We start from the raw sequence: 24,101 nt of genomic DNA, 5'->3' as shown, positions 1-24,101 counted from the left end.
TTAAAAATTTATTATTATTTTTAACTGACACATAATAATTGTACATATTTATGGGGTATACTGTGCTTTTTTTAATTAAAAAACTAGCTGATTTTATTATTATTATCAATACCAAACAAGTCTTTAAATCAATTAAAATTTAATTAAGCATAAAGTTACTTTCACATTTGTCTATAACCATAGTAAATACAGTTCTTGGCATAAAGACACAGCCCTTGGAGTTTAAAACATCCCCAACTGCAAGATTACCTATATAAAATTCCCGTTATTGTTTATGTAATAGTGGATTAGTTAATCAAATTAAAATAATTATACAATCTAGGATAAAGTAAAATGGAAATAATTTACTCCTAAAATTCATATTTAAATTATCTTTATTTACAAAATACTATCCTGAGAATTATAATTCCATTAAGCTTCAATTTGAGCACAAAATGTAGTTACTTAAACTGAAAATGAGGGATAAGTCAAAACTATTTATGAAGAGAGACCAAAAATATCATCAGGTTTCTTGCTGTGGTTCTGGATTTCAGGAGCAGGCTCATTTGAGCGCAGAATCGACCTTGAAGGAACTCACCCCTACTTTCAGAATGTTGGGGTGGAGGTGAAAATCCAGTTCTTAGAGGAACATAAGGAGGAAAACCCCTCAGTGAATAGACATTTCTCATTGCAAATGGAGGTGGTGGCAGGACAGGGAAAAGCCTTGGGAGAAAATAATTTTGAGAAGCTCCTTACATGCTTCCTGGAGGAGGTGGAGGAAAAGGAGGCTTTCTTCTCATGAATGGACCCCTTATATCCACGGGAAGCAATGAACCTCTGATTGCAGGAAAAGGTGGAGGAACAAAGCCAGGGCCAGTTGCTTCACTTTCAGCAGGCACAGATGAATTAGGCACATTTACATTACCAAGATCGTCTTTGGTATCATTTCTACTGGATTCCATTCGTGAAGACTTTGGCCCATCCACTTTATCCAAAGGCGGCATATTAAAACTTCTGAGTTCTGCTGGTCCAGATGGTCTACCAGAATTAGAATAAAATCTGTCTTGCCTTTGTGGAAGAAGAGCTGGATCAGAATATGGTTGGCCTGGTGGAGGGATCGTCATCCTCCGGTGCTGTTCCCATGGAGGTGACAGGAACCCAGAAGGTGCTCCCTGAGAATCAGTTAACCTATCACAGCCTGATTCTCCTCTTTCATTGGTAATCTGATGGTCCAGAGTATTCTCTGGGCCTTCTTGAGCCTCTTCCTCCTCCTCGCCCTAGAGTCAAAGGTGAGAGTCTGAGTGGAGAGAGAAAAGCTCTCGTTTGTGATGAAGGTTGACCCAATGGTGAGGGACCATATGGGGAATGCTCTCCGCCAAATGCTGTATTTGGAACATCAAGTACATAAGGATCTTTTTTGAAATGTTCAAATTTAAACTCTTTTTCAGTTAATTTTTGTCTCTTGTAAACATTTCCTTTCCTTAAATAACTGAGGTGTCTTTCAGCAGTCTCAGCTGCCAACCAATTATCATGCAGTTCTTTCTCATAGGAAGTAATCTGCCCCTGATAAGAATGAATGGTTCTCTCCAATTCTTTTTCAACATCTTTGGCTCACCTTCTACAGGTCTCCAGTTCTTCAGCTGCATGGCTGATCTTCTCTTCTACTTTGGAAAATTTCTCCTCCTTCTCTAACCAGTAATTTTCCTCTACTATTAATTTCCTGTGGAGTTTCATTCCATTTTCTTGATACAGTTCAGTCATTACTTTAAGTTTCTGCTGAAGCTTCTGATTTTCACTTTCCAACTGTATGTTTTCTGACTGTAAAGATGCTTGTTCAGTCTGGAGATTTTTAATATGCTCTATAAGCTCTTCCTTTGTTTTATCTACTTCAGATAACTGAGTGTACATTTGGTTTCTTTCTCCTTCTAGGGTTTTTAAAGAAGCATTTAACTTAGCAGTGTGAATCAATTTGTTCAAAGCTTGTTTTGGCTGATCATCTAAGCGAGCACCATTTTGTGATTCACTGTTCATTTCCAATTCCAAGTCATCATCCGTTATGTCTTCTCCAAGCACAGCATCCCAGTCTTTCATCTTGAGCAAGCGTTCAGTCAGAGACTTGATGTGATTTTCTTTATCACTTAGAACTTGTTCTGCATGTACTTTGGAGTCTTCAAATGTTATTTTCTGTTTATTAAGTTCACTCACTTGTTCTTTCAATACTTCAGCTTCTTGTAAAAGCTGTTTCTGGCTTTCCTGAAGTTGGGAATTTTCATTCAAGTCATCTTTTATTGCCATCTTCAGATGTTCTTCATTCATTTGAAATATTTTGGAGATTATTTTAGCTTTAGCTACTTGTGACTTGATGGATTTCGATTCATCTTCTAGGGACTGTATCCTTTTTGAAATATCTGCCATCAATTCATCTTGCTCAGAATGCTTAGATTTCTGTTCTTTTAATTCCTTTTCTAGAAAGACTATTTTATCCTCAAGTTTAGATTTGGACCTGTTCACCTTTTCATAGGTTGCCTCCAAACTTTGTGCTTCTGTTGACTCCTTCTCAAAGCTGGCATCCTTCAAAGCTGACTCTAAGCCTTCATACTCCTCTTGAACAATGCTAAATTTTTCAAGTAGTTTACATTTTTCTTCAATTAGTCCAGAAAGCTTTTCAGCAAGCTTTTTCTCTCTTCCTACATAAAGCCGGCTTCTAACCGACTGAACACTTCTCCACAAAAGCAAGAGAATAAAAAATCCAGTAATAGCCGCACATATCACCAATTCCCATGCAAAACCAGGGCCTGATCTCAGATCTTCACACAATACTGCCACAGTCCTGCACAGCTTTTCCAGGACCAGCCCCAAGTACGGCTGAGGGGCAGCCCCGGGCACCTCCATGGCGCCGAGGCTGCTCTGGCTCTGGCCACAGTAGCCACAGCCTGGCCGGGCCACAACCAGCAGCTGAGACAGCTCTGCATTCTGTCGGGAACGCGAACCAGCCCCAGAAACAGCAGCAGACCACGGCACAGCTGGCCGTGCTGGGAGCCGGGGAGCACTGGCACCCACCGGCCTCAGGCATCCCCCAAGCGCACCCTGGTAACCAGGGACCTTTGTTACGTGTCACTTATGCAACGCGGGCTCAAGCCCGCCCCACACGAGCTTGTGACACACGCTGTCCTCGCCACTCCCCACCTCGGCTCGGTTTCCATCGGGCCACTGCCGTATTTGAATACATGTTTATAACGTGTGATGATCTAATGTGGGTAAGTAGCATACTCATCACTCAAATATTTGTCATTTCTTTGTGTTGGGAAAATTCAAAATCCTCTCCTTTAGCTATTTGAAATCATATAATAAATTGGTGCTAACTCGAGTCACCTTACAAATTATTCCTCCTATCTAGCTATAATTTTGTATCTGTAACCTCTGCCTTTCCCCTTCTTCCCCTACCCTTCCCGGCCTCTAGTAACTACTATTCTGCGCTCTACTTCTATGAGATCAACTTTTCTTTTGGTAGTTTTTTAAACGAAATTTTGTGATTTTAATTTCTTTCAGAAGAGCATCCTTACTTAGATATCTGCCAAGGAACAAAAGTGTTGTCTTTGAGACTAACTTTGCCAAAATAGCCATAGAATGTGGGAATGGGAAGAGGCACAAGACACTCTGGGCTTCACCTGGCCCAACTCTCTCTTTATAGGTAATGAAACAAAGGTCTACAGTATGTACACTACTTGTCCAGGGTTGTTTAGCTATTTAGTGGCAGAAGAGTGCTGTATTTCCGGATCTGCTGAATGTCAGTGTAATGCTTTTTGTTTAAAAAAACTTTAATGAGGAACATTTTATATATCATGTAATCCACCCATTTCAGGCATGCAATTCAATGATTTCTAGTAAGTTTACTGAGTTGTGTAGCGATCACCACAAAGCAGTTTTAGAACATTTTAACCACACCAATAAGATCTCCTGTACCCATTTATTCTTTTTTAAAAAATTTTTATTGGTTATGAATATTCATGGGATACAAAGCTGATTGTCACCATTCATGCCCAAGCTGTGATGGCCAGATTCATACTGGCCACATGCCCATTACATTTATTGTATCACATTTATTGACTTTCATATGTCGAACCATCCTTGTATCCCTGGGATGAATCCCACTTCATTATGGTGTGTAATTTTTTTCATGTGTTGCTGTTTTCTGATTGCTAATATTTTGAGGATTTTTGCATCTGTGTTCATCAAGGATATTGGCCTGTAATTTTCTTTTTTTGTTGTGTCTTTATCTGGTTTTGATATCAGAGTTGTGTTGGCCTCATAGAATCAGTTTGGGAGAATGGCTTCTGTTGCAAATTTTTGGAATAGTTTGAGGAGAATTGGTATTAATTCCTCTTTAAAAGTTTGATAGAGTTCAACTGTAAAGACATCTAGACCTGGGCTTTTCATTGTTGGAAGATTACCAATTACTTCAATCTCGTTCCTGGTTATTGGTCTGTTCAGGTTTTCTGTCTCTTCTTGGTTCAGTCTGGGTAGTTTGTATGTGTCCAGAAACTTATCTGTATATTCCAGGTTTTCATATTTGTTGTCATATAGTTGTTTATAATAGTCTCTAATGATTCTTTGCATTTCTGTGGTATTGGTTGTAAAGACTCCCTTTTCATTTCTGATTTTTGCTATTTGGGTCTTCTCTATTTTGTGTTGTTGTTGTTTTTAAGCTATTGAAAACCTATTTTTTATCTTCTCAAAAAAACAACTTTTTGTTTTGTTGACCTTTTCTATCATTTTTGGGGGGTCTTTATTTCATTTAGTTCTTCTTTGATCTTAATTATTTCTTTCTGTCTGCTACCTTTAGGATTGGATCGTTGTTGTTTTTCAAGTTCTTTGAAGTGTAGTGTTAGGTTGTTTGTTTGAAGTCTTTCCATTTTTTTGATGTAAACATTTATTGCAATAAATTTCCCTCTCAGTACTGCTTTTGCAGTATTTTCATTAGTTTCAAGAAATTTTTTGATATCCTGTTTAATTTCTTCTTGGACCCATAGGTCATTCAGGAGCTTATTGTTTAGTTTCCATGTATTTGTATAGTTTCAAGGGTTTTGCTCGTTTTTAATTTCCAGTTTTAGTCCATTGTGGCCTGAAAAGATACTTGGAATGATTTCAGTTTTTTAAAATTTTCTGAGACTAGATTTGTGACCTAATATGTGGTCTATCCTGGAGAATGTTCTATGTGCTGATGAGAAGAAAATGTACTCTTTAGTTGTTCGGTGAAATGTTCTGTATATATCTGCCAGGTCCAGTTGGTCTAAGGTGTAGTTTAAATCCTGTGTCTCTTTGTTGATTTGTTGCCTGGAAGATCTGTCCCATACTGAGAGAGTAATATTCAGCTCACCCACTATTAACATATTAGGGCCTATTTCTCTCTTTAGGTCTAAGAGTGTTTGCATTATATCCCTGGGTAATCCAGTATTGGGTGCATACATATTTGCGACTGTTATGTCTTCTAGCTGGATAGATACTTTTATCATGATATAGTGACCTTCTTTGTCTCTTTTTATGTTTTTTGGTTTAAAGTCTATTTTGTCCGATATAAGAATAGCTACTCCTGTTTGTTTTTGGTTTCCATTTGCATGGTATATCTTTTTTCATCCCTTCACTTTTAGCCTGTGTGTGTCTCTACAGGTGAGGTGGGTCTCTTGAAGACAGCACGTACTTGGGTCTAGCTTTTTAATCCAGTCAGTCAGTCTGCGTCTTTTGAATGGGGAGGTTAGTCCATTCACATTTAGAGTAGTTTTTGAAAAGTGTTGTTTAATGCCTGTCATTTAATTGCTTTTCATTTAGATGTTTAAATATCTTTTGATCATTATTTCCCCTTTTATTTCTCTTCTTCAATGTTAGTTGGAAATTTGAGGTGTCATGATTTAGCTTCTTTCTCTTTCTCACTGGCATTTTTTGTTTTAATGGTGGGTTTTGCTCTGTCTTGTGTGTCCTTGATAGTCATCAGCATTATTCAGATTCCAGATGCAGGACTCCTTTGAGAATTTCTTGCAGGGCTAGTTGTGTGGTGGTGAACTTCCACAGTTTTGTATGTCTGGGAAATACACTATTTCTCCCTTATTTCTGAAGGAGAGCCTTGCTGGGTAAAGAATTCTTGGCTGGCAATGTTTTCTTTTAGTATTTTGAATATATTACTCCACTTTCTTCTGGCCTGTAGGATTTCAGTTGAGAAGTCTGTTGTTAATTTGATGGAGGTTCCCCTATAAGTGACCTGATGTTTTTCTCTTGCTGTTTGTAGAATTCCCTTTGTCTTTGAGCTTTGCAAATTTAATTATAATGTGTCTTGGGGAGGATCTTTTTGGATTGAATCTGTTTGGGGACCTTTGTGTTTTCTGGATCTGAAGGTCTCTATCTTGCTCTACACCTGGAAAGTTTTCTGTTACTATTTCCTTGAATAGGTTTTCAAAACCTTTTCTTTTCTCTTCCCCTTCAAGAATACCCATGATTCAGATGTTAGAGTGCTTGAGGTTGTCTGTTATCTCGCTTAGATTTTCCTTGTTATTTTTAATTCTTTTTTCCTTTTTTTTCTGCCTGATTTATTTCAAAAAGATCATCTTAAAGCTCTGAAATTTTTTCTTCTGCTTGCTCTACCCTGTTGCTCAGGCTCTCAGCAGTGCTTTTTATTTCATTGAGTGAATCTTTCATTTCTATAACTTTTGCTACATTCTTTTTTAAGGTATTAATCTCTTTGTATTTTTCCTCCTTCATATTCTGGATAGTTTTTTGTTGTTGTTTCATTGCATTCTCTAATTGAGTCTTCCTTTATTTCTTCAAGTTTTTTTAAGCTCATTTTTTGGAATTCTTTTTCAGACATGTCAAGGATCCCCTGTTCCATGGAGTCTGACTTTGGAGCATTACTGTATTCTTTAGGTGGCATCATTTCTTCTTGTTTATTTGTAGTTCTAGCACTTTTTCATTGACATTTGGCCATTTGGTAGAGGGTTTACTGCTTTTATTACACTGAGGTTGGCTGTGGAGTGGCGTTGGTTGCTACTGTGGCGGTGGATTGACTTTGCTTGACAGTAGGTGTTGTGATGATTATGTTAAACCACCTTGGGTCCTGTTCCAGAATATGTGGTTATAGAATGAGCCCCCAGTTGCATGCAGTTCTGCTGGGCTCACCTTAGCGGGTCAGGGTGTCTTACAATTTTCTATTAAGAGCAGTTAAGTCCTTTCAGGAAATCTGGTTGTTCCAATGTAGGAGAGCAAACTCTAACCCTGCATCAGAGTACTTTTGATATTATTGCTCAATTTTTAGAAAAACTTATAATTTGTTTTTAATTTTAGCAAAGTTTTAAAATTTTCTTTCATGAATTTACTCTTTACAAACCACTATCATGACTTACTCAGACTTTCCATTTTTATTGTATACTTCCTAATTCTTAAATAGCCAGTCATTTTACTACCACCATGTTTCTCACACCAGAATTATTCTTTTATCTTTCTCAGCCTTTCTAAACATAATTACATCTTCATACCCACAACTTTCTTTATATCACCTCTTCTCTTACGTATTTGTTTCTTCTCTATCAAGTTTAAATTGGCCTAATTTTCCTGAAAATTATATACAGAATGATCTTTCTGTTTTTGGCTGGGTTCACAACTTAAAAGCTTCTGCAAAGACAAATGTAATCCTGATTGATTAGTAAACCCCAGGCAAAGATGTATGATGATAGTTTTAAAAACATTTTTTATACATTCAGAAACCTTAGGATCTAGTAAATGGGGGTCTATTTGTCAGAGCAGATTATACAAGACCCAGTTTGAGTTTCAACCATTTTTACCAAATAGATATTTATGGTTTACCAGCCAAAAATTGGTGTATTAAGTACTGCTCAAAGGTCTCTAGCAAAGGTTCAAGTTATGAGGCAGCAATCTTGAGTCTCCATGAATTATGGAAAATACCTCCTATTTATTATTTACTTTTTATCATTTACATGAAAATTTTAAGGAAGAAAACAAATTTTATGTTTTTGTCCCAGTGTACTGTCAATATTATAAGAATTTTGGAAACTATGGTGATCTCATTTATAAGCACTTCAATGCATTCATATTTGTTTAATTTACTCACATCAAGCTACACCCTTATCAACCAATATTAACCAGGGCTCTGGAGATATTGGACATAGGTCCCCTTTTGCTTGCTATTCTGAGCCCCACGTACCCATGTGGCATTCAGGGCCATGTGGAATCCAGAGAGGCCATGTGGAGCTCAAGGCAGAGGGCAGCATTCACAACAATAATGTCTGAAAGATATTGTCTCTCTCAGCAAGGCCAGGAGGTACAGCTGAGATAAGGAGACTCTACTGGGTTTTGTCCTGCAGCTGGTGGCCCACATGCTGTGTACACGTTATGTCCTTTGACCTCATCATGGCCCTCTGTTTAGTGCCCAGAATTTAGAGGCTGAAAACCAAAAACAAGCTAACAACAAGACATGTGCAGGGCTTTGGGAGAAGTCCATCAGCCAGTTCTCTTACAGCTTTTAGTCCTTAAACAAATTAAGCAAGCATCGAATATACCACAAAATGTGTTGGTTAAAAGACAAATCTAGACAAAAGGTTTAAATCAAATTCTGAAAACACATCTATTTTGTTAACAATTTTAAAAAGTTAAAGTCACATGAACTTGAAAAGTATTTATGCTTATCTACTTAATGGGCATGCATTATTTATAAGGTAATTTGGTACCATGTGGACAATACAAACACATGGATAGACATGAACATGCAGACATAACATATAGCTTAGTACACAGATATGCAGACATAAACAGAAACAATAAGGATTTTATAGGTTTGATTTAAAATGTTAATAAGGAGAGAGATAAAATAGAATACTCACTAATATAAAAGGACAGTTGATTTTAAATTGTGTTTCAGTGTCAAAGCTTATCTGAAAAGGCCTCACCCTATTTTAGAGAAAACAAGATAACAAATCTACAAAGCACAAAGAATGCAAGCCTTTTCTATGAATATTGGGAATGTCAGGGAAGACACAGAGAAAGGTTTTAAACAAAAATGGATGCCAAGATCAAATAAAATCATAGAACTCCACTATAGGATTTTGAAGAAATACATAGATGATCCTAGAAGAAAATTTAGAAGTCTGTTCAAAATAGCTAGCTGAATGCCAGAAAATTGTATTTGAGAACATCTAGTTAAACAGGTTGCTTTTAAGTTAGTTTTTGTTTCTCAACTGGGTTACTGAGTTAAGGGCTGAGTCAATAAACAAATAAAACCAAAGCCATTCATCTTTTGGGGCCTCAAGAGGAAGGCAGCAGACCCCAAAGGAGGTCTGGTTGGTGTGCCATGGCTTTGTTTCTCATGAGGCCTTAAGTCTTTGGCAAAGAAGAGAAGCACATGGAGTTAAGAAAAAGAAAATATACTCAAACAAAACCAGCATTGCAAGTAAACTGTTTCAGGACATAGAGCTAGCTGGTAGGTGATAACAAAAGAAAAATAAATATTTCTAGGAAGAAGAGGATCAGGCAATATGAATATTTAGATTTCTATTGGCCTCTTTATATTGCACTCATTCCTCCGGGGTATGAGCCAGGACACTTTCTGGAATGGGGGTTTTATGACCTACAATCAGACAATATAGGTCAGAGAATTTCTTTATGGACTGCTCAAAGACAGAAAGGCAGGGGCAAGATTAGAGTGTACCTATGACTTTCCTTGGGGAGGAGGGATTCTAGTTTCTATGGCTTGTCTCAGGAGGAGAATGGGGCTAAGAGACAGGAGGGCCGAAGAAGGTCATAACAGCAATAGTTTGCTTTTGAGGCTTTCATTCTGGGGTATAACTTTCCAGACTCCAACACAATGTTGCAGAGGAATACCAGCTTATTTCACTTTAGTTCATTCCATTTAAAGTCCTTCCAGTTACCTAAAATACATCTTTAGGGGCCAAGGGTTTTAGGTTTGTGAGATCTGGTGATGGGACGGGAAGGGAGAGGCAAAGATGGGTCTGATGCAGGTGAGTTGGGGCAAGGAGAGGGAGGATATGGTAGAAGTACAGAGGGGGATGAGGAATAGGAGAATTTTCTGTAGGATCAAGGTCAAAGGCAGAAGGAGAGGATTTTTCAGGAGGAGATGATTTTGGGGGGCTTGTCATTGAGGAGAAGAATTTGGTAAAAGCTGCAAGTGACGCAGAGGGAGGGGCAAGAACAGAGGTCAAAAAAGGGCTTGTGCATAGGGGATTTTAGACTATTTGCCATTGCATTTGAAGAAGTTTTTTAAGTCTCAGAGAATTTGGGAATCAAACATGCCATGCTCCAGCCACTGGCTTTCATTATCCAATTTGTGTTGTGGTCAGGCAGTGTTGCGGAAGAAAATAAGTCATTTTCAGCAAATGTCAGGTGAGAGTAGTATGAGATGTCCGATTGCCCATGAGGTGAAATGTAAATTTGGGGGGTGAGAAAAATACAAGTCCCTGAGATCCTCAGTGAAGACCAGGCTTCCCCGGAAATCAGTGAGGATCTGAGAGTGAGAGGCAAACCAATGACATTAGGCATCCCTAAGTGTGGAGGTGCCTAGCCACCAGTGTGGCTGAGAGGAGAGCCACCACCCTGGCACTGGGGTTTTGTTGAGGACAGTCCTGGACTCTCTGTGAATGGTGTCCCATAGTGAGAGGGAAACAAGTATTCAGTCACCTAAGTGGAGATCAGTGGCTGAATGTTGGATGCAGAAATTGCAATGGAGTATGGTGGCAAAAAGCAGCTGGCTTGAGTCTTGGGACCTCTAATCATTGTTCCTTTTTCCCCCCCTGTCCTGAAGATATCCTTTCTCCAAGATCTCCCCACGCCTGACCTTCACTAGCCCTTTACTTAAAAAGGGAACTCGTTTTCAGCGATGGAGACTTGCTGGCGCTCTTCTGCTACGTGGATGAAATTTGCTTTGTAGTTGTGTAGTCACCATAGCGGATGGCTTAATGTGTTTTCCTTTTGCTTGTGTCACTCGGCGGTGTGTAGTTCAGCCTGGAAATATTTCCTCTGACTCTCTGTGATGTTTTCAAAGGTAGGAACAAACCCCATACTTTTTTTTTTAACCTGCCACACAGTGGTTAAGCTATGATCGCTGATGGGAGTGAAGATGAGAGGCAGAGAGAGGCCCTGAATTTATCATACACTCCCTTTCCCAGAGACCACATGAGACGATCTGCAACTCGCAAGTGGAGCTCTGAGCTGATCTTCATGCAGGATGCAGACTTGTGTAACCACATGTTGGCAGAGTCAGTTGTGATCATCAAATGGAACAGACTCATGCCGCCCCTCAGAGGTGAGTGCACTGTGCTTTGTGCAGTGCACTTCACTAGTCTGCTAGGTGACCTTATCCAAGTTCCTCCTCCCCACGCCAAAGAGAATCCCCACCTGTGCACAGGAGCCTTTGATATGAGTGTGTAGAGCACTCTGGCATCTCAGAGGGGTGGTGGGGAAGCCTAGTATTAAAGTAGGTGGAGAGGCAGGTAAAGAAGGGGGTTGGAGGGGAGGTCAGCTCTGCCCAGCCTGTCTCAGAACCTGGGTCACAGCTGTTTGCCATCACTCTCACGGGAGATGAGAACAGCCATAGCCCAAGGCCAGCGAGTGGCACTGGAGCCAGGACGATGGCTCAGAGAGGCCAAGAGCCCTGTTGCTGCTGGATTCACAGACTGCTGGTGCTAGGTGGCTCTGGAATGATGGAGACAGAGGGCTGGGAAGGGGGTTTAGGCATGGGGCTCCAGATCAACCATAAGGTGGGGAAAAAGCCCATCACTCAAATCTCTCCCCTGCCCACATGCTCCAGTCAGTTGCTGCAGCCAGCTGGTTCCATTCTTAATGGAATTGTGTCCCTGGGAGCTAAGGAGGCAAATCCAGCCCTGTATATTGGGATTTTCTTAATATTCTAGATAGCAATGAATGTCTATGGACATAGCCATGGAGTGGAGAGGTCAGTGAATGGAAGACAGATGCCTCTGGCACATGCAGGGATTGAAAACATGATCGAGAGATCCGCATGAATTTTCACCAAGGGATCCACGCTGAACTCAGTGTCACAGCAGACTGCTTCTCATCTCTTCTCTTCTTCCTTTTTTCCCCAAAAGTGCTCTTGAGAGGGATGGCTCCCACTGCTCTGGTTTCTTTGTTGATTTCATTTGTTTATTGCACACTGTGTCAGTCATCTTTCCAAGCACATTACAAATAGGTAGGCATGTGATTCTCATTTTGCAAGTGGGGAGACGAAGGCACAGAGAAGTTCGGTAACTTCACTACAAGATCGCAGAGCTGGAGTGCACAGTGGAGTCCCACGGTCTGGCTCAGACTCCGTGGCCTTAGCCATTTGCTACAGCTACCTTGCTTCTGCTTTTGAAAGAAAGACTTGTCCAGAAGAAGCACCATGCTGGCAGGGAGAAGGCCAGTCCTAGGAAAAGGGCCTCTGTGGAACACAACACAATTCTCACTGCCTCGGAGACAGAGAAAAGTGGGAAATCCCCATGTAGCATTTAAATCTATATACAATGAGTTATTGATCATGTAATAAAAGTAAATGCTTGTCATGGGAGGAGAAGGTGTAATTAGGTCTCAAACTCCTCTGAATCCTAAGGACAGAGAATAATGGGAACAAAGAGACCAAGGTCTTAGGGTCTGGCCTGAGTTCTGCGGACTGTCTCCAGGTGGGGATCAGAGGGGTCTCCATTCTCAACTTTCCCACAGGCAATCATCTCATTGCTTTTCTTTATGAAACTAGGTCAAGCCCTTGGCTGATAAAATGGAAATATTAGAAGCAGTAAATGAACATCTTGTCAAGTGGCTGCTGGTTAACGTGCTTTCTTAATTTGATGCACACAGTAAGTCACAGCTGAAACAGTCACAAACCACTGTTAGCCAGGCACGAGGTGGCCACACGGGGAGAGCATTGGGTTGCATTAAAATCTATTAGCAAACATTTCATGAAATCGATACAACACCGCTTGTGCTTCCTACTACTCAGAAGTTCTGTCCAGCCATCACCCAGTAATCGCCACAAGCACTTGCAGCCCAGAGAGGAGTGAGCACACAGTGGGCACTCAATATGCGTTTGCTAAATGAATTGTGCTTATTACACTGTTCAAAGAGATGCGTTATCGATTGCTCCATCTTCAAGAAGCAAGAAGGGTGAGCAGTTTGTTAAAGGCAGCACAATATCTGAAGAAATTCCTGTCTCCCTTCAGGCTTGGTTTTTAAAGTTTTTGCTGCAAGTAATATAGCTATTTAAACCAATAGCAATATGAAGAATGGCTTTTCTCAGCTTGGTGGAAGCGAAAATTACTTATACATGCCTTGTGGAGTCTCAGGTTGCTTTTAGGTCCTGTTCATGTTTCTAAATTAGATCCTGAGCAAACAGCACGAAGAAGAAGGAAATCCTATGCTTCTCAAAGTATCCACCCAAGTTTCCTGTCCAGCATCCTTCTCTGGGCCCTCAAGTTTACTTTACTCACTTGTCCCCAATGTCCTTGGGACTGTCCCACAACACTGGGTCTGTGCCATTCACAGGGCCACCTCTGTGTGTGAGCTTTTCTCCCACTTAGTCTAAGGGTCCGAGATGACAGCTCATAGGCCAAACCCAACTCACTGCCTGATTCCAAATGACCTGTGAGCTAAGAATGTTTTTTACACTTTTTTTAACTTTATATTTTAAATTTACAGAATAATTGAGCAAATAGTACATGGAGGTCATATACCTGCCCTGCCACCCACGAGGCCGTACCACACCCTTTTCCCTATGACATCTTACATTAAACACGGTGCATTTTTTTAAACTAAGGAACCAGTATTGATACATTCTTATTAGCCGAAGTCCATAGCTGATGTGAAGTTTTGCTCCTGGTGCTGTGCATTCTGTGGGTTTGGACAAATGTGTGATGACATCTGTCCACCATTGCAGCTTTGTACAGAGCTGCTTCAACACCCCCAGAACCCCTTGTGCTTCTCTCATTCAACCAAAAGGACTCTCATATTTTATGATATGTTAAAATTATAAAACTTAAATTGCAGTGTCCATACATACACAGTTTTATTGGAACCCAGCCACTCCTGTATGCTTACATACTGTTAATGGCTGCTTTTGCTCTACAACAGATTTGCATAGTTGCAACAGAGTCCACATGACCTGCAAAACCAGAAATATTTAGTGTCCTGTCCTTTACCGGGAGAGTTTGCTGACCCTCACATAGAGCATCATTTCTTGAATGTCCAAAGTTGTGACTTCTCAGCACTTAGAGAGGGGATTTAATCATAGACAGTTTCAACTATATACTGCCCAATTTAAGATAGAAAACATCCCCCCAGAAATGCTAGCAGTTGTTTCCATAGCCAGCTTTCCCGCAGGGCCCTAGAATTCTTCCACCATTTTTTTAATGGATTTTTATCATTTATGTCTAGATATTGTTCATAAGTGGACCTCTAATAAGAGGTGCTCATAGAGGATTAACTCTTGCCCAAAGAAAGGACTGTCCCTTGCTCAAATTCTGGGATATCAGCTTTAAGCCCTCGTCGTGTCCTGCCTGCTAAGAGAGTATTTGTTTTTCTGGGGTCCTTAGGCCACCCGGTATCTGCTTGACCTCCAGAATGACTGAAGATGAAAAATCAGTCATATGGATGGTCAGCATTCCTGATGTGACTGACTCCCAATAAGTACCCTGGACACCATAGCTCAGGTGACTTTCCTGGTTGGCAACACATTCCTGTGGTTGTCACATGTCACTGCTGGAGACATAAACACTCTCTGCATGATTCCAACAGGAGAGGACAACTGGAAGTTTGCACCTGGTGTCCCCTGGACCCTGCCCTATGCACATCTTCCCTTGGCTGATGTTAATCTGCACCTTTTCCAAAGGTTGCTGTTTTGATGATTTTGTTGAAATGTGAGGTTAATAAAACATAAATAGTCATACTTAGTGGCAGAACTATTTCAAAATGGCCACCATGGACGTCAAGGTGAAGGCCCCTCTTCTTCACGCAGGTGCACCCTTCTGCACCATCTGTTTCTGCTGTCTGTATCATGGGAGGAGGCATCTCTGTCCTTTCCTTAAATAATTTTATTTCTCTTTGCTGTTTGAAGTAGATACTACCACTTCCATTTTAAAGAAAGGAAACGGGGGCTAAGAGAAATTCAGCAGTCCACCCTGAATTTCAAGATTACTAAGTGGCTGAACCAGAGAGGCCAAACAGGTGTGAGAGAGTTTTGCTTGTTTGTTCATTCATTTCTTAAGCTACAGATTAACTTCCAAACTTTCTAAGAGTCTCTTGGATAAAATGTAACTTTCAGTCTTTTTATTACAGGTTAATTTTGACCAAGTCTGACCTAGAAGAAAAGTTTCAAAGAAGATTTGGAAGTTCACATTTGCAGAGATTTGTAAGAGCAAGATAAAAATACACTTCCAATTAGAACTGAATGTTAGAATGAATTGGTATCAGGTCACTGTGACCCAAAAACTTGGCTCTTCTTATATGAAGCTTTTCTTGTCATTTGCAGTGAAAAGAGTGACTTTTTCTTTTAAAAACCTGGAAGCTGCAAAAGCAGAGAGAGAAGGGACTGCTCACTCGGTTTCTACAAGGCAGAGGTAGTTGGCTTCACATTTTTGTGTGTCTCCCCATGTTATGGAGGGATAATAATTTATAATAGAATTATTTTAATAATCATTCCTTGGCTTTTAGAATTGTTCTCAGGCCTGGCTGCAGAAAAGAGTCAAATCTCTGGGCACGGGCAAGCTCCCCAGATGAAATCAGCATTGAGAACCGTCCTTCTAGATTCAACAGTGCAGTGCAGCCAGTTTGGTTTGGGTTACTTCTCTAATGATTTTTTTTCAAGACTCTTGTGATATCTTGAATTATTAAGTTTATCTCTTATTGAGGCTGAAGCAGACGTTTTTGTAACACCTTCAAGAAGATGTATCTGGGCTGTATTTCATGAGCACGTAGACATCAGAGACTCTCTGAGCATCACCCACACACCTCATGGGGAAAGCCTGGGTGGGTGTGAGGTTCTCGGATTGCCCCCTTTTCTTCACAATCTCCACAATTGAAGCTCCATTTCCTTTGGGCAGGAGTGTAACAGAAAAGCAAGCTGGGACCACACTAATTTGTGTTTGATTTTACGTACCCATATTTGTTTCCTTCTAAAAATGGTCCGGCATTTTGCATTTATCTTTACTTTATTATTTTAAATACTTGCTCCAAAATGTCCAAATTTGGCCCATTTTTACTGATTTTCCTTGAAATATGGTGCACACTTGCTGCCTGTATTCTCAGATCTTTATTATGGTTCCAGCAATTTTTCTATAGTTATGTCGTTGATGATTAATTCTGTTTTGGTAGTTCTGATATTTTCCTTAGAAATATCTTGAATTCTCAGCAAGAGTTTTCTTATCCATAATTACCCATTTGTAATATCATTTCTTCAACTTTTTCATCAATATTATGCAAGAGCTTCTCAAGTTTTCAATTTTCCTCTGCACCTTCATGAATATCTTAGTAGAAACTTAAGAGAGACTGATTTAGGGAAGGATGCTGACCAGACCCCATTAATGTTATTGCTTAGCTTGTTTTGGGACTCAAGAGAATACTAAAGAACTCCAGCTTGATTTATACTTTTAAAAAGTCTCATCCTCCAAACAGCAATAAAAACCCAGGTTGAATCCTGTTATAGAGAGAGTATTACCCTTATGTTAAATAAAGTAATATACTAATCATAAGGCATATCACACTCATTCATACTATAAATGTTTACAAATTACCTACTACATACCAGGTGTTCTTCTAGTTCTTGTGACAGAGAACAACAAAAACAAAAACCCTAATCTTATGGGAGAGACAGATAATGAACAAAATGAACAGGTAAGGAGTGGCGTGTATGAGAAAGTGCTGAGCACTCAGGAATGACACAAAGAAGGGGAGGACTCAGGGGAACAGAGGCAGGGGCTGTGTTGCCTTGTGTGCACACGGCAGGTCTCAGGAGAAGTCAGCTTGTGCTCTTCTCTGTTTAGTTTTTAGGTATGGACTCTGAGGAACTAACATCAACTACCCATTTGATTAGTTTCATGTACAATTCTGTATTTCATGAGAATTAATCATTTCAGAAATTTTCTGGTTAGAGTCCCTGTCACATCAACTTTTACAGCAAAGCGAGTGATGTTCTGAGCAATTTCCCCTTCCCTGGATTGAGCAAGAACCTTTAAGTCCATTCCTTCTAACTTCCATTGACAATTGAAATGTAATTCTGTATCAGTTAGCTTCCATGGGAATTTACCTTTGCATGACCCAAATAATGCAACACACACACACACAACAACAACAACAACAACAACAACAACAACAACAGCAACAACAACAACAACAACAACAACAAAAACTATGTTCCACCCAGATCCTCTCCACGGGAGCAAGAGGATTTCTGCCTTGAAGCATTCCCATTGCTCCCAAGCACCCCTTTTCTTTTTTATTTTTCCCTAAATTTATTTTTTTCAATTCTATTTGTATTTATTTTTGTGGGGTGCAGTGTGTCATTTCAATACATGCACATACTGCACAATGGCTCATTAGGGTAGATAGTGTAGTTTTGTACCCATTAGTCCACCTCCTCTCTTCCCCCCACATCTCCCCTTTCAGCCTCTGATAATCATTAAACCATTATTCTACTCTCTATTTCTGTAAGAATTACTTTTTTTTTTTTTAGATTCCACATATGAGTGAGATCATGTGGTATTTTTCTTTCTTTGCCTGACTTACTTCATTCAATGTGATGGTTTCCAGTTCCATCCATGTTCCTGCAAATGATAGGATATCATGTCTTTTTATAGCTGAATAGTATTCCATTGTGTATATATACCACAGTTTTTTATCTGTTTATCTGTTCATAGGCATTTAGGTTGATTCCATCTCTTGGCTATTCTGACTAGTGTTTCAATGAACAGGGGAGTGCTGGTGTCTTTTTGTTACATTGATTTCATTTCCTTTGAGTATATCCCCAATAGTGGGATAGCTGGATCATAAGGTAGATCTATTTTTAGTTCTCTGAGGAAACTCCATACTGTTTTCCACAATGTCTGTACCAATTTACATTCCCACCAACAATATAGGAAGGTTTCCTTTTCTCTGAATCTTTGCCAACATTTGATATTTTTTGTCTTTTTGGTAATAGACATTCTAACTGGAGTGAGAGGATATTTCATTGTGGTTTTAATTTGCATTTCCCTGATTATTAGTGATTTTGAGCATGTTTTCATGTGCTTGTTGGCCATTTGTATGTCTTCCTTTGAGAAATGTCTATTCAGGTCCTTTGACCATTTTTTGATTGGGTTATTTGGTTTTTTGCTATTGAGCTGTTTGAGTTCCTTATATATTCTGAAATATATATTATATATTATATATATCATAAATACATATATTATATATATCAGACCTGCTTGTCTGATATGTAGTTTGCAAACACTTTCTCCCATTCTGTAGGTTGTCTCTTCACTCATTGATAGTGTCCCTTGCTGTGCAGAAACTTTTTAGTTTGATGTAGTCCCGTTTGTCTATTTTTGCTGCAGTTGCCTGTGCCTTTGCAGTCTCACTCAAAAAAGCGCTTCCCAGTCCTATTTCATGTAGCATTTCCTCTATGTTTTCTTTTATGTTTCATAGTTTTCGGTCTTAAAGTTTGGTCTTTAATCCATTTTCAGTTGATTTTTGTGTAGGGGTCCAGTTTCAATCTTCTTCATGTGGATATCCAGTTTTCCCAGCACCATTTACGGAAGAGGCTGCCCTTTCCCCACTGTACATTCTGGGCACCTTTGTTGAAAATCAGTTGGCTGTAAGTGTGTGGGTTTGTTTCTGGGCTCTCTATTCTGTTCCAATGGTCTGTTTATCTATTTTTATGCCAGTGCCATACTGTTATGGTTACTATAGCTTTATAGTATATTTTGAAGTCAGGAAGAGTGATGCCTCTAACTATGTTCTTTTTGTTCAAGATTGCTTTAGCTGTCTTCCTTTTTGAGTTCCATATAAATATCAAGATTTTAAAAATCTATTTCTATGAAGAATGTCATTGGTATTTTAATAGGGATTTCATTGAATGAATGGATCACTTTGGGTAATATGGACATTTTGATGATGTTAATTATTCCAACCAATGAACATGAGATATCTTTCCATTTATTTGTGTCCTCTTCAATTTTTTTTTCACCAATATTTTAGTTTGCATTGTAGAGGTCCTTTGCCTCCTTGGTTAAATTTACTCCTCGGTAGTTCATTTTTTGGTAGCTATTGTGAGTGGGATGACTTTCTCTATTTCTTCTTAAGCTATTGGCATATAGGAAGGCTATTGATTTTTGTGCATTGATTTTCTATCCTGCCACTATACTGAATTCATTTATTAGTTTTATTAACTTTTGGTGGAGTATTTGGGGTTTTCTATGTATATGATCATGTCACCTGCAAATAGGGATAGTTTTATTTCCTCCTTTCAAATTTGGATGTCCTTTATTGCTTTCTCTTACCTTATTGCGCTGGCTAGAACTTGCAGTTCTATGTTGAATAAGAGTGGGGAAAGTGGGCATCTTTTTCTTGTTCCACATCCTAGAGAAAAAGACTGACTTTTGTCCATTAAGTGTGATATTAGCTGTGGGTTTGTCATATATGGCCTTTACTGTGTGGAGGTACATTCTTTCTATGCTTAATTTGTTGAATACTTTTTCATGAAGGGGTGTTGGATTTTATCAAATGCTTTTTCTGCATCTATTGAAATGATCATATGGGTTTTTTTTCCCTTCGTTCTGTTTATGTGAAGTTTATTGATTTGTGTATGTTGAACCATCCTTGCATCTCTGCTATGAATCCCACTTGATCATGGTGAATGATCATTTCAGTGTCTTGTTGGATTCTGTTTGCTAGTATTTTTTATTTTTTATTTTTTTGAGGATCTTTGCATCTGTCTCCATTGGGGATATTCATCTGAGGTTTTCTTTTTTGTGATACCTTTTTTCATTTTTGGTATAAGGTTAATTTTGGCCTCACAGAATGAGTTTGGAAGTATTCCCTCCTCTTCAACTTTTTGGAAGAGTTTGAGAAGAATTGGTATTAGTTATTTAAACGTATGGTAGAATTCAGCAGTGAAGCCATCTGGTCCTGGGGTTTTCTTTGTTGGGAGACATTTTATTACCACTTCAATCTCATTCCTTTTTATAGGTTTGTTTAGGTTTTCTGATTCTTCATGATTCAACCTTGGTAAGTTGAATGCCAAGCACCCCATTCTCACTTTAGAGTTGCATGAAAGTAGATTGGAGAGCACAAGGAGCACTGAACATCAAGTTTTTAAAAGCCACCCAGGAGGATTGTCTGTTTCTCCTAGACTCTGAGACCTGGGCAGGGTTGCACACATTTTCTCCATAAGGAGTGTGGTAGGCAGAAAAATATCCCCCCAGATGTCCACATCCTAAAACTGAGAACCTGTAAATGTCACCTTACAGGGCAAACAGACCTTTGCACATGTAATTAAGTTATGGATCTTGAGATGAGGAGGTTGTCCTAGATTATCTTGGTGGCCACAGTGCAATAACAGGGATCTTTACAATGGGAAAGAGGGAGGTGAGGGAGTCAGAATAGGAGATGTGAGGACAGAAGCAGGGGTCAGAGTAAGGTGATCACTGCCTTTGAGCCAGGGAATGCAGGGGGTGCAGGGAATGAGGGCAACCTCTAGAAGATGGAAAAGGCAAGGAAATGGATTTTCTTCTGGAGCCTCAGATTTTCTTCGAACCCCAGAACTATAAGCTATTAAATTTATGTTGTTTCATTTATTTTTTTTTATTTACTCTTTTTCCCCCATTTACATTTTTTTTATTCATAACATAGTTGATTGTACATACCTGTGGAGTACAGTGTTGAGTATTAATACCTGTATGCAGTATGTGATGCTCAAATCAGGATAATTAGTATATTCAACATTATACCATGTAATAACTTTTTGTGGTCCTTTACCAATTTCTTGCTAATGCCCCATCCCCCTTTCCCTCCTCTGGTGGCCTCAGTTCTATTCTCTTCTTTTGAAAGTTCAACAAATTATTATGATTGTTGTATCTTTCTTTGTTACTTTTCTTTTTTGTTTATTTTTTTAGCTCCCACTTATGAGTAAGGAAATATCATATTTTTCTTTCTGTGCCTAGCTTATTTCACTTAACATAATTTTCTGTAAGTTCATCTGTGTTGCTGTGAATGGCAGAATTTCATTCTTTTTATGGTACAGCAATATTCCACTGTGTGTATATACCACATTTTCATGATCCAGTTGTCTGTTAATGTACATTTAGGTTGGTTCCAACTCTTGGCTATTGTAAATAGAGCTGCAGTAAACATAGGAGTGCAGGTCTCCCTTCAACATGATGATTTCCATTCCTTTGGGTTTATAACCAGCAGTGGGATTGCTGGATGCTATGGCAGTTTTATATGTAGTTGTTTGAGGAAACTCCATACCATCTTCCATAACTGTACTAATTTACAGTCCCACCAATAGTATAGGAGAGTTCCCCTTTCTCTGCATCCTCAACAGCATTTGTTACTCTCTGTCTTTTGGATAAAGGCCAGTATAACTGGCAAGAGATGATACCTCAGTGTGGTTTTGATTTGCATTGCCCTGATACTTAGTGAAATTAAACATTTTTTCATGTGTCTATTGGCCATTTATATATTTTTCTTTGAGAAGTGCCTATTCTGCTCCTTTGCCCATTTTAAAACTGGGTTACTTGTATTTTTACTGTTAAAAATACAAGTTGTTTGAGTTACTTGTATATTCTGGATATTAATCCCTTGTCAGATGCATAGTTTGCAGTTATTTTCTCCCATTCTCTAGGTTGTCTTTTCACTATGTTAATTTTTGTTTGTTTGTTTGTTTGGTTTGGTTTTTTTTGCTGTGTGGAAGCTGTGTAGTTTGATATAACCCTATTTGTTTATTTTTTCTTTTGTTGCCTGTGCTTTTGGAGTCTCATTCATAAAGTCTTTGCTCAGTCCTACTTCTTGAAGTGTTTCCCCTATGCTTTCTTTTAGGAATTTTACAGTTGCAGGTCTTATATTTAAGTTTTTTATCCATTTTGAATTGATTTTGGTATATGGCAAGAGGTATGGGTCTAGTTTCATTCTTATACTTATGGATGTCCAGTTTTCCCAGTATCATTTATCGAAGAGGCAGTCTTTCCCCTTTGTTCTTGTTGCAAAAACACTTGGCTGTAAGTATGTGGGCCGATTTCAGGGTTTTATATTCTGTTCCATTGGTCCATGTGTCTGTTGTTATGCCAGTACCATGCTGTTTTGTTTACCATAGCTTTGTAGTTTTTTTTTTTTATTTGGGAAGTGTAATGCCTCTGGCTTTATTTTTATTTTATTTTATTTTATTTTTTTGCTCAGAATTTCTCTGGCTATTTTGAGTCTTTTGTTATTCCACATTAAGGTTAGGATTGTTTATTCTATTTCTGTGAAGAATGTCATTGGTATTTTGATGGGGATTGCATTGAATCTGTAGGTCACTTTGGGTAGTATGGACATTTTCACAATGTTAATTGTTCTAATCCAAGAGCATGGAATGTCTTTCCATCTTTCGGTGTCCTCTTTAATTTCTTTCAGCGGTGATTTGTATTTTTCATTGTCGTGATGTTTCACGTCCTTGGTTAAATTGATTCCCAGAGTTTTTGTTTCTTTGTTTTTTGGTGATTATTATAAATGGGCTTGCTTTCTTGATTTCTTTTTCTGCTAGTTTGTTATTGAAGTATTAAAATGCTAGTGATTTTTACATGCTGATTTTGTTTCCTGCATCTTTACTGAAACAGTTTATCAGCTCTAAGAGTTTTTTGATAGATTCTTTAGGTTTTTCTATATAGAGGATCATGTCATCTGCAAACAGGGACAATTTGACTTTGTCTTTTCCAATCTGAATGCCTTTTATTTCTTTCTCTTTTATGGTTGCTCTGAATGGTATTTCCAATACTATGTTAAATAGGAGTGATGAGAATGGGCATCCTTGTCTTGTTCCTGTTCTTAAGGGAAAAGCTTTAAAATTTTCCCCCTTCAGGATGATATTGACAGTGGGTTTGTTGTATGTGGCTTTTATTATTTGAGATATATTCCTTCTATACCTAATTTGTGGAGAATATTTATCATGATGAGATTTTGAATTTCGTCAGATGTTTTTGGCTGCATCTGTTTGTATAATCATCTGGTTTTTGCCCTTGATTTTGCTGATGTGACGCATCACATTTATTGAATTGCATGCATTGCAACATCCTTGCATCCCTGAGACAAATCCCACTTGATCATAGTGTATAATTTTTTTATGTGTTGCTGTATTCTGATTAGTAATATTTTGTTGAGGATTTTTGTGTCTTTGTTCATCAAAGGTATTGGTCTGCAGTTTTCTTTTCCTGTTTTATCTTTTTCTGGTTTTGGTATCAAGGTAATGTTGGCCTCATAGAATGAGTTTGGGAGAATGACTTCTGTTTCAGTTTTGTGGAATAGTTTCAAGTGAATTGGTATTAATCCCTCTTTAAAGGTTTGGTAGAATTCATCATTAAAGCCATCTGGTCTTGGGCTTTTCTTTGTTGGGAGACTGCTTCAATCTCATTGCTCATTATTGGTCTGTTAAGGTTTTCTATTTTTTCTTGGTTCAATATTGGTAGTTTGTGTGTCTCTGGAAATTTATCTGTTTCCTCCAAGTTTTCAAATTTGTTGGCATATAGTTGTTCGTTGTTTATAATAGTCTCTAATGATTATTTGTATTTCTGTGGAATTGGTTGTAATGTCTCCTTTTTCATTTCTAGTTTTTGTTATTTGGGTCTTCTCTCTTCTTTTTTTTTTTTTTTTTGGTAGACTAGATAATGGTTTTTCTGTTTTGTTTATCTTTTTAAAATCTCAACTTTTTGTTTCATTAATCTTTTGTATTTTGGGTGGTCTCTAGTTCATTTAATTCTAATCTGATCTTAATTATTTCTTTCTATCTACCAATTTTGGAATTGGATTGTTCTTTTTTTTTTTCTAGTTCTTTGAGGTTTAGTGTTAGGTTGTTTATTTCAGAGCATTCTATTTTTTCATCTAAGTGCTTATTGCAA

The 24,101-nt window shown here is 38.6% G+C and overlaps 1 pseudogene; it reads right to left on the bottom strand.

The window, feature by feature from the left end:
* Positions 1-502: 502 nt before the first annotated feature.
* Positions 503-2,871, bottom strand: LOC134382524 (melanoma inhibitory activity protein 2-like; annotated as a pseudogene).
* Positions 2,872-24,101: the final 21,230 nt, after the last annotated feature.

This window comes from Cynocephalus volans, chromosome 1, assembly GCF_027409185.1.
Source record: "Cynocephalus volans isolate mCynVol1 chromosome 1, mCynVol1.pri, whole genome shotgun sequence".
In the NCBI taxonomy this organism is placed as follows: Eukaryota; Metazoa; Chordata; class Mammalia; order Dermoptera; family Cynocephalidae; genus Cynocephalus; species Cynocephalus volans.
The sequence above is the reverse complement of the archived record's forward strand: the minus strand, read 5'-3'. Positions and strand labels throughout refer to the sequence as shown.